Genomic DNA, 12,447 nt, shown 5'->3' with positions numbered 1-12,447 from the left:
TTTTATCTTCTCTTGTTGCTAGACTAAGATGCTTAAGAAATAAAGGTTTCCTTTGTTTTCTTGTGTCTTACTGTAATCTATAGCACAATGACTTTAATATAGTTAACATGAACTACCATTTCTCTCTACAGATAATTACTTCAACATTAATTGGCATTCATGCCTTAGGATCCTGTGATATTGAACCATATGTTTCATCCACGTTGTATACCCTGCACCTAGATTGTGTTAAAATTGTGTATCTTCTTAGAACACTTAGAGGCTGGCAAAACCTTAGGACATTATCAAATAAAATTACATTTTATCTTTATAAACGAACATAAAAAATCAAATGCATTGTTAAATCTTGACATTTATCCAAAAAGAAATTCAATTTGGAAAGAGTTAACAGGGCATTTCTGAAATGAAAGATGAGATTTGAGGGTCAAAACCGAAGACTATGCCTTTTGTTTTTTCAATCATTTTCTTTTTCCCAATGCTGCTCTGGGTAAAACAGGTGCTTATTATAGTCGTTATTGAATTCTCTCCAATTTATGATATTAGGTATTTCTTATTTTCGTAAGACTGTCTGCAAGAATAGGTTTTTCTCTATCTAGAAAGTAAGAAATTTATAAACCTACAAACCAGGACCTATAAAGTAATATTTCTTGTTCAAAAAGATCTCATAAATTGTATATGTAACAGATACTTAAATATTTATTTTCTTTGCTTTCAGGTACACTCACATTAAAATATGAATCTTTCAACTTTTTCCCCTCAAAGCCTTTAGTATGATGTTAAAATATAAATGATATCAAATTTAGAGAAAATATAGTAGCATAATATTATGAATGAGAAGACAAGGCAAAATGATATGAAAAGAAATAAGTAAATGACTATTTACAAGCATAACCACGTTTTATGGGACAGTAGGCATAGTCACAATATAAATTAAATAAATGATCATATACTATTTCAGAGTTGTTTTAGTCTGAGGATTGTGATGTACTGCCATTTACAGTAACAGCTGCTTCCTTAAACTGAAAGAAGTATTACATGTGTTTTCTTCTCCATCAAAAGAAAGTGATGGATCTGAAGAGAAATATGAAGCACAAACTGGAAAACATGACCTGTATGCCTTGCTCCTGGAGTTGCAAGTGGAGATTTTGACATATCCAATCCCCAAACTAGTTAGGACACTGCATGGCACCAAGCCAGGGTCTCCTACCTCTTAATGGACCATTGCTGGTAAAAGGAAGGCTACCACTTCCATGACCTGTGTTTGGGATAAATTTAGCCTAGAAATGTGTTCACATATGCACTGGGCTTTGTTTGTTGTACTTAAGCTACTCAGTAGGTCTTCTGCCTGTTTGATAATTTTTTTCCTGAACCCCTTGATCTTTGCTCCCAGTGCTGTCACTTGTGAAAACAACTTGATCATAGACTTCAAACCAGTTAAATTGCTTCAAACCACTTGAAATGCAGCCCTAACATATGCATCCCTCTACAACAAATTTGACTACATACTTCCAGATTTTTACCCTCCTCCCTGAACCAAGTCGTTTTCCAGAATTTTTTTTCCTGTTTTCAGAGAACATTTATTGATAAGAAAAAATGTTCATGACAATTTGTTAAATAAAAACTATAAGTTACAAGAGTATATGTTTGAACTGAATGTTTGTATCCCCACCTCCTAGCCAAAATTCATACACTGAAGCCTTAACCCACAATGTGGTGGTTTTGGAGGCAGGTTTTTTTATTTATTTTTTCTATTTTTTTCTATTTTATTATGCTATGTTAATCACCATGCATTACATCATTAGTTTTTGATGTAGTGTTCCATGATTCATTGCGTATAACACCCAGTGCTCCATTCAGTATATGCCCTTTTTAATACCCATCACACGGCTAACCCATCCCCCCACCCCCTCCCTTCTAAAACCCTCAGTTTGTTTCTCAGAGTCCATAGTCTCTCATGGGGCAGGTAGGGTTTTTAGGAGGCAATTAGGTTTAGATGAACTCATGAATCCCATGATGGGATTAGTGCCCTTATAAGAAGAGAAAGAGAGACCAGAGCTCTGTTTCTGACATGTAAAGATACAGCAAGAAGGTGGCCATCTATAAGCCAGGAAGAGGGTACTCACAGAAACTGAATTTGCCAGCACCTTGATCTTGGACTTCTCAGCCTTTAGAATTGTGAGACATAAGCGTTGTTTAGATTACCTGATCTATGTTATTTTGTCACAGCAGTCTAAGCTAATTTATATAAAATGCATACTGAGTTCCCGTGTTCTTCCAGTGTTTTTTTGTTTTTGTTTTATTTAACATGAATCTTCATTTAGGATGCCTAGATTAGAATTGTCTTTGAATTGCAAGAGTTTAATCCACTGATGTCCTGTATGACTGACTAAATTTTTTCTCCAAGATGTTTTCAAAAACTAAGAAATCTATATTTTTTAAGGCTTATATCAAAGACATATGCACCTAGTTAATATAAAATTTGGACATTTATATCATGGTGGGAAGCATCTTAATCTTAGCATGTACTGGATAAGCTATAAAATTATGAACAGACATTGACTGTGTGTATACTATTATTTCAGGCACTGAGTTAAAATTTCACATACCTTATGTAATTCTATCAAGAACCCCACAAGGGAGTCACCAATATTATTTCCATAATATAGAAGAAGAAACTGCAACTTAGAGAACTTAAGAGCAGGACAACAGACCCTAAATGGAGTTGTTTATACTAAGCTCCACATCACTAAATTGATATTTAATTACACTTTTGGTTGTAATGGAATCTTAAGCCAGTCAATCAGGTATTGTCTGATCAACACTAGTTAGATAATCTGCCTGGTAGATGCCTGTCATCCTCTAAGGAAAAATAACCTTGCAATAACCAACCCACTTTTTGGCCTAATATAACTTTCTTGTTCCTGCTCCCTTCTGCCTACAAAAGGTTTTTATTTGGGGCGCCTGGGTGGCTCAGTTGGTAAAGCAACTGCCTTCGGCTCAGGTCATGATCCGGGAGTCCTGGGATCGAGTCCCGCATCAGGCTCCCTGCTCAGCAGGGAGTCTGCTTCTCCTTCTGACCCTCCCCCCTCTCATGTGCTCTCTCTCTCTCTCTCATTCTCTCTCTTTCAAATAAATAAATAAATAAATCTTTTTTAAAAAAAGGTTTTTATTTTGTGCAGATCCTTGGAGTTTCTTTCTGTCAGCTAGGTTGGATGCTGCCTGATTTGTGTTATCATTGAATAAAGTCAATAAGATCTTTCAAATTTACTCAGTTAAATTTTGTTTTTTAAGAGAGACGTTATGTAACTTGTTTATGGTCAAACAGAGAGAGATCTGACTCTGTCCCATGCCTATCCGACTCCAAAGGCAATATTCTTACCTACATCACACTGACTTTTATGTATGGAATGTTAATTATTAATCTTAACCACCTCTGAATGGTGGGGTGAAGAAGATGACCTCCTTTCCTGTTGCTTTGGACATGGTGTATTCCCTTACATCTGAGTATATTTTAGAGTCACATAGGTTTAATTTTCCTTTTTGTTTTAAAATTATATTCAATGTTTATGACAGCTGAGAGCTTATTAGTCTGGCTATAAGATCTATGGTGCTAATGAGTTTCAATTTCAGGTGGGTGTTTTGCTAGCCTTGGTTAGCCATTCACAGACACATTTAATTGGATTCAAGGAGCTCTGAGGATTAGAGTCCATCAACAAAAATAGAAACAAAACAAAACAAAAACTAGTGTTCTAGAGTATGATTGGTAGTTCACATGACTTCATGAATCAACTTTACTTTAATAAATACTTGAATTGCAATAATATGTAGTAAGTTATTTCTGCTTATCATCATGAGGTTTTAAAATAAATACTAGTACCTCAATATAATCTATATATGACATGACATCATGAAATATTAATAATAAATTGGGAATATAAACCCAAGAATACTGTCATGATTTTGCAAGTGATTTTTCAAACTTAAAAACCTGAAAGTTAATTGGCTAGGAGTAGAATGTACCATTTCACCTGCCAAGTGCCTTGAGAAAATTTCTTCACATTGGAAAGATGACTTGAAAGCCCAAATCTGCTTACTAAATTTTATTGATTTTTATCTTCTTTTATATAAAATTTTACAATCCATAAATCCAATCTATAAGACTTAAGGAGCAAAGGCCACCTGTTCAAGGGAATTCGTGACTTTAATCCTTAGGTTATAAACGGGAGGAAGCTGTGCAGCCAGAGATTATTATTCCCAGGTCTACTGTCATCTAGGTGAGGCCTTGGAACCACTACTTGTCAATAAAATGTGAGTTAAAGTGTGTTAGGAGACAGTTCTTCATGTTTCTCTTGCATATCCGTGAGTCTTGTGAGCAGAGGCATTGACTACATTCTGTTTAGGGCTATATTTTCAAGGATACTTACACAGTAAGTGGCCCCAGAAAATAGAAATAGTGTCTCCTTCTGGAGAAAATGGCAAGCTTGCTTATAACCGTGGAAGATAAAGACAGGGCCCACCTGTGTAGCATAAGGCCATAGGACAAGAGTACTTACTGTCTAGTCTAAAATAATAATACAAGTAATCGTAATATTTCCTCAGAAGCAGAGGGTAGGTATGATTATGCCTATTACCAAAAATTCTAGTTCTGTAAGGTCAGAAATTCTCTCTTGTAAAGTAACCCACTGTGTGTTCAGGTATCTGGCCTTCTTTGTGTTGCCCTGGAGGGTTCAAGGCTTGGGAAGTGTCAAAAAAAAAAAAAAAAAAAAGCTGACACTCTGGCTGTTCTTATTGGTGTAACTAATAAATTGTCTTTTGTCTCTGACTTCAGAGTCTTGTGTTTTCTCAGAAAGCATTCATGAAGTTGTGGTAGGTGTAGGGGAGGGAAAAAACAAAACAAACCAAAATACCCTCTCCAGCTATCCTCCTAGGTTCAAAGGCCAGGGCCCTTGGATCAAACTGATAAAAGACAGAATAACAAGAGAAAAAAACAGATTTAATAATTTATGTGCACATGGGAGTTTACAAAGAAATATGACTCAAGTAGGTGGCCTGAATTTGGTGACTTATATACTATCTCAAAGTGTGACAAAGTGTGGGGAAGAGGCTAGACAAAACAAAAGAGGGTTGAAGCCTCTTGAGGAGGGAGTAAATTGTGGAAAAGTGACTAGGAACATATGGTAAACAAGGGTTGTTCAGTAAGGTTTGCTATGCAGAGTCTAGGCTAATAGGAGTCCAGTCATCTCAGATGATTAAATGTCCCCCTGATTAAGAGTTGTTCTTTCTGGTACAGGAGAAGACACATTTACAAATGTAAATTTACTTTATAAAAGCAAATTTCCTTTACAAAAAAAATGCTCTGTTTTTAGAGCTTTTCCTGTGTCTGTTTTTCAATTGCCTTCAGCTCAAAATAAGCCTTATGTGAAAGTGGCATATTTTAGGGTTGCATATTCTGGTCCCCTTCACAGGTTAGCTGGCAAGTAGGGTAAAATTTCAAACTTTTCACAGTTTTTGATGGTTTTGGCTCTGGAGATGGGATGCTGACAGAGACATGGGTTTTTGGAAGAGGAAGGACAAAAGCCTTGCATTCTGGGATCAATGATATGAGAAAACTACCCAGTGAATGTTGTCCCCCAAGCGTTGAATGGGGAGAGGGAATAATGGGCAGCACTTGCCCTGCTTGTTAATGAAAGTTGAGAGGCCAAGTAGCAAGAAATATGTTTGAAACAAATGGGGCAAATGGTGACTTGGTCATTCCCACTCTTGTCTGGGCCAGCAGAGGAAGAGGTATTATCAGGAAGATGGGGTGGGCATCTCCTCTGCCTCATCTGAAAGGCAATGTAATTGTGGCTACTGAGCCAAACAGTTTCTAAGCTGAAATAATGTTGGCAATGAGTACCTTGCAGTACAATTGGAACTTTACGTGTACTGAAAGCATTACAATTTATTTGGTTGAGCCATGAGAGCCTGACAACAGAAACTGAAAACAAATGTGCCATGGTCACTATTGAGGAGCCACACTCTCCCTCTTCACTCACTGAACTCACTCCTCTACTATTCCAGTTTCATCTGCTTCTAAGGATAAAGCAGTAGAGCCGAGGTCTTTCTGATCCCAAGGAGGACCAGAGGTCATATACACTGAACTTTGGGATAGGGAGGATTTCAAACTTTCATCACTGTGTTGGATCGGGTACCCAAAGAGGTAACTAATTCACTTCCATGGTGAGAGGAGTGCCCAAATACAGCTAAAGCAGTTTGGCTAGAGTTCATAGTAGGGGAGATACTAATGCGACTTTGTACGGATGCCCTTTGGACCACTTCAGTGTACTTTTTGGTCTGCTTCTACATCTGATGTAGCAGGAAATATGTTATATGTTTTACTTCTCATCCCAGTAGTGTCAGGGAGATGCTTCCAGGAGTCAGGGTAGAGAAGCGCTTCTACTTTTGGTGTACTGCAATCCCACCAACCTCTTCGACTTTCAGTTACTGATAATTTTGATAACTGGAAACTATTGTGGATTGAATTGTGTCCTCCCAAAAGATATGTTAAAGTTCTAACTACCAGTACTTGTGATTGTTACCTTATTTGGAAATAAGGTTTTTGTAGATAAAATAAAGTTAAGATGAGATCATAGAGAATTAAGGTGGTCTTAATCCAATGGCTGGTATCCTTCTAAGAAGTACATTTGGGCACAGACGCACACAGAGGAAAACACCACATGAAGGCCCAAGGCACATAGGGTGGAGGCTGAGAGTAGAGTGACACAGCAGCAAACCAAGGAATGCCAAGTCCTTCTGACAACCACCAGAAAGAAGAGAGAGGCAAGGAAGGAGCTTTCTCTAGAGCCTTCAAGGGGAATATAGCCCTGCCGACATCTTGATTTCAGACTACCAGCCTCCAGAGCTGTGAGAGAGGTAGTTTCTGCTGTTCTAAACCACCCAGTTTGTGGTACTTTGTTATGACAGGTACTAATATATAGGGAACTAATATATAGCCTCTGGTTTCCACCTAGAATTGCTAGATGTAGTTTTGGATTCATCACCTCCCTGACATGACACTCAGGTACAGACCCTTTGAAAAGCAGCTAGTAGCTTGCTACTGACATTTTATCAAAACTAAATACCTGATTTATGGAGTCATTGTGACTCTCCTGTCTGATATTCTCATTTTGGGGTGGTTCAACTCAGACTTGGTGATCAAAAAGACAGGAAGAACTTAACAAGCCTTGTTAAATAGAAATGGCACATTCTAGAATACAGCCAGCCTTCTTTCACTGGAATCTGTTTTACATTTAAAAAGTGGTAGCTGTTCCTTCGGGGAAAACATAATATCCCACTCTACAGCCCAAAGCAAAATGGCTAGCTCAATGGGACCCACAGTTCTCAGAGATTTCCCTAAATTGCTGATCATGGATCACTAATGGTACCCACTAATCTGGGTTACTGGACTATTCAACCTGAGCCCTAACTATACAGAAACAAAAGCACTGGTGGTTACTCTACTCAGGAGGTAGAAGTAAAGGCTCTTATATCTCTGGCCAATACCCTCTTTAGTACATTTTTTTAAATATATAATTTTTCTGAAACATAAGCCGTTGTAAATAACCTAGCTGTTTGGTATGCCATTTTAAACCTTGCAACCTGGCAGATTAAAGACATTTTTCTTTGGGATTACGAAGGATAGGAACAAACTGCAATCGCTGTTCAGACTCCCTAGTTCACCCATGTAAATATTCATGATAAGGGCCTGTTTTCTGATAATACCAACTAGAATCAACAATAGGCTCATAGATGAGGTGTTTAATGAACCTACTATCCACAGCATTTGGTATTACCGAATACCAAATACCAAACACTGGAATAACCTTTTCAAATATTGACTCGGAACATCTGACTCTACATCCTGTACCTCTTTCTAAACTACATACCCTGGAAATGCACTATCTCTAGAAAGGCATCATGTCTTCTTGGGTGTTTCTTGGGTAATGATCAGGATGAAATTGATGGAGGTTAATAGACTTATTTTGAAAATTCAGGAATATGCCTTGACCATTTCTGGGTATGATACTTCTTTCTTTCCTCCGGTAATAACTCCAATCTGGCCTGATTGGTGCGCCCTCTTGGTGGCAGCAGTCTACTGTTTGCCAAGTCCCCCTAGAATGACCCATATGTGACCTTTCTGGGGATTTAATGGGTTTCTTTTAAGTTTTATAAAAATTCCCTTGAACTTCTTGTATATGAATTTTCCAGGCAAAAGTTTGGGTGTGAGTAGAAGATGATTGAGAGAGAGAGAAAAAAAATGTGCTTAAAGCTAACTGGAGAGGGATTTTGGGGTGGCAGCAGATGTAGGGTAGCTGCCCAGGATTCCCAACTTTTAATGTATACAGTGGCAGAAAGCTTAGCAAAACTGTTTCCTGATGTCAAAAGAAAGCAGGATTTTAAGTGAAGAATTTGTTTAGCTAAAAAGATTACTAAGCAAAGTAATGAAGGTAGCACCTCTGCTTATAGTAAAACAGTTTCTTTCCTCTGCTTATAGTAAAAGACAGGAGAAAGAAATTTAGCATGAAACTGTTAAACAAAAAGGAATCAGCACTTGATGAATTTGGAAATTCTCACCATATAAAATGGCAAAAATGCAAAAATTCAGACATCATTTCTGAAATCTTGGCTTAGGGAAAAAGCCAAGGCTGTGGCTGTATAAATTTATGCTAAAACTTTGGAAAAAAAACACAAAGAGCATTCCTTCACACAAAGGGCCTTTTGAAGAGATTAAGGGTGTGCCTCATTGATCCTCTTAATCAAACCATAGGGCCTCCAGGAGGCTTAAAGGCATTGACCCTTATCTATCACAGCAGGAAGCTAAGACAGAGAAAGGATTAATTTGGAAAAATCTGTGGAGGTGAATTTTGTCAAATGGAGTTAACCCCATTGAAATCAAAGGGAGACCTAGAAAGTTTTGAGAAGTTTATTAAAAAAAAAATTTTTAAAAACCCCAAAACCACCGTTCGCTGGACTGAAAGTGACAGAGAGTGTAAAATAAAAGGCAGTTGTCAGATCTCCAAAATTCTACTGGCAGGAAGTAGACTGATAAAATTATTCAGCTTCAGAAGTGTGCTACCTTCCATAAAAAAGGAGGAATCCAGAGAGTGAAGCTGAATGACATGGAGAGTTATCCTCGGATCTTGAAAACTAATCAAGAAATGTGAAACATTTGTCCAGCTGTATTTCAGATCTGCTGTGCCTGTGACCCCTTTGTATTCCCCCACTAGCCTTCCTTTCTGACTGCGACTGTTGAAGGGTAGCAGAATATTCCACCCCCCAAAATAATGCCTCTTGGCATAAGACTTAGTTTGAGCTGATTATTTTGAGAAACTGCAGACACAGAAGCTCTGAAAGCAGAGTAGAAGTTACCCTTTTTGTAAAGAAAAGCTATATTTATATGGGTAATTTACTTTTAAAAAGGGGACCTGCACCAGGGAGAGAGCTATTATCAGCAATAACTTGTTCATCTGAGAGACTTATCTGCATGGCAGAACAACTTTTGTTTACCAAACATTTCCTCCACTCACTTTCCCTTGAATTGACTCCCCTTCCCTCAACATCCTTCTTTTGTTTAGCTGAAGATGATATTCAAGGTGGTTGGTTGGGCCATTTTAGATGGTTACTCAGTTTTCCTGGGTATCTCCCATGTATACATGAGGTATACATATTAATAAAACTTTTTTTTCCTCCTTGTTAATCTTTTATCAAAGGACTTATCAAAGGACTAAGAAGGTTAGAGGAAAACTTATTTTAGCTTATAATTATGTATAGTTCTTATTCTATGTTAGTCTCACTATTTAATATTGGTGTTCTGGGTGTTGAAGGCTTGTCTTTAGTTTTGCAGGTGCACAGATGAAAAACTGTGCCCTAGGAACTTCATTTAACACATTACAACCAGGAGCCTCCTCTGCATCTGGACCTTATTTAGATGAAGAGATTTTGGACTTTGGACTTGATGAATGAATGGCACCCTTGAGAACCTTGGGAGGCAATGAATGTATATTGTATGTAGTAGGGGCATGAATTACTGGGGGCCAGAGGACAGCCCATGGGGGTATAGATTATAGGGTGGCTCTTTATAATTCTTTCCTCTTTGTGTAATCCCTTTCCATTGATTATGGGCATGACCAGTTGTTGCAGGATTTCTTTTCCTTTAGTCCCTGGAGTTCTTGGTCACGCTGCTTCGAATAACGAAGAGGTAGACCAGATGAAGAGTGGTGGGCAGCAAAGCAAAATTTATTGAGTGAGAGTACAAAGCTCCTAAAGAGGGAGGGTCCCAAGAAGGTTGCCAGGGAAATTTCTAAGTCCAGGGGTTTTTATGGGCTTTGTTGGTGGACTGTTTTAATCTGATTAACCCTTCATGTGCTGTCACGCAATCAGGTTTTTGTCATCTATCATGTGGGAAAGGGTGGAGGGCTCTTTCCAGGGTGGTGCAAAATCCTTTAAAGGGTGGTTTCCTCTTGGGGAAGGGGGCTTGTCCCTGCCAGCCTTTCTTCCAGCTATCCTTCATTACTATGACAGCAAAGGTGATGTTACTCCCAGAATTACTTTACAGCCTTATACGTCCAAGGTGATGGCATGCCACTGCTGTGATTACATTATGATATCCGTGTACTGCTGGTCCTGAAGGAGCAAGCTACTATGTAGCGAGGAACAATGGTTTCAAGAACTGTGGATGGCCTCTAGTTGCCGAGGCAGTCTCCAGTAAGAAATTGAAGTTTAGTTCTGTAGCCACAAAGAAATAAATTCTGCCAGTAACTTGAGGATTTTCAGTAACTCAGATTAAGCGATGTCTAGACTCCCAACCTACAGAAATTTGGCATGATAAATGGCAGTTGTGTTAAGCTGCTAAGTGTTTAATAATTTGATACACAGCATGGACACCTAATACAGGGGTGATAGAGAGAGAAAAGCCTCAGTACTTTGGGAGGAAACACTTTAGATCCCTAGATGTAGGGACAAGAAGAAAGGACATTGATTTTTTGTTTTTTTTTCATCTTTCTGACTACCCAAGGAGTCTTCATTTTTTGGGGAAAAAGTGACCCATTGTATTCTCTGTGATGGTTAATTTTATGTGTCAACCTGGCTGGGCAAAAAGATGATCAGATAGCTGGTAAAACATTATTTCTGGGTATGTCTGTCAGGGTGTCTGTAAAAAATTATTTGAATCAGTAAACTGAGTAAAGAAGATTGACCTCACCACTGCAGGTGGACATCATCCAATCCATCGAGGTGGATCCATCCACAAAAGGTGGATAAAGGGCAAGTTCACTCTTTCCACTTGAACTGAAACATTCACTGTCTCTGCCCTCAGACATTAGTACTCTTGATTCTCAGGCCCCACATAAGACTGGAACTTACATGATTGTTTTCCCTATTTCTTAGGCTTTGGGGCTTGGACTGGAACTACACCCCCAGCTTTCCCGAGCTTCCAACTTGCAGATGGTATAGATCATGGGACCTCCATAATCACAGAAGCCAATCTCTCATAATGAATATCTTCTTATATATCCGTTTCTGTTTTGGATCTCTCTCTTTGGAGAATCTTGACTAACACATTCTCTCACAGACAGTTTCAAGCGTCTTTAACTTTATTACCGCTGGGTGTACAATTTAACACTAAGTAGCTCTAACACAATTTGATCATCGATTTCATTGATAACTCTATTGAGACAGCAGAGAGTGACTCTAGCCCCTCTACCCTCCATGCAAAGCAACTGTCATCACCTTCAAATATCTTTTGAACCCCCATTGTCACAGTTTTAACTCAGTCATCCCATGAGACAGATGGTTGCATATGGATAGTGACATAGACAATGAAACAGGTTTGACTGACAGCTTTCAGGTAGTCCTTCCAAAATCAATGATTTTTCAGGATGAATAGTAAATCCTAAGGCTTATTAGCAAACCAGGAAGCCCCAGGGGTTCTGGGATCCCCACAAAGATGTAGGCCCCATCTGGGAGAGGGGTCCCAACAGTTGCAAACAACTCTCTTATTCTAGGGTCATAATTTCTGCCCTATGACTACATCTCTTTCATGGAAAGTAGTTATTAACTTGCCTTTCACCCGAACATATATTTCCTTATACTTTAATGGTAATTATTAGGAAAATTCAAAGTGTTTTTGAGAACATTGCCATTAGATCAGGTAGTCATTAGATAACTACTGAGATTTTTCCCAAATGTGGCTACCACTGTTTACTTGGGAGAATTTCCTGAAATGTGACTGCCTCATGAATTAGGTCAATTTTTTCCTACAGTGAGAATCAGCCATTTCGAAAAGGTGATACAATATATATGCTCACTTCAGCTGGCATGATGCCATTTGGGCCTTGGAAGCATTCAAGTCAGTCTCAACTCACAGGCTAGGATTGCCTTAGAGTAGGATTGCCTTAAGAGCCAAAGAGT

Source organism: Eumetopias jubatus, unplaced genomic scaffold, assembly GCF_037043125.1.
Source record: "Eumetopias jubatus isolate StellerSeaLion01/CBP00866 unplaced genomic scaffold, mEumJub1_p1.0 scaffold_2, whole genome shotgun sequence".
NCBI lineage: Eukaryota > Metazoa > Chordata > Mammalia > Carnivora > Otariidae > Eumetopias > Eumetopias jubatus.
The sequence above is the reverse complement of the archived record's forward strand: the minus strand, read 5'-3'. Positions refer to the sequence as shown.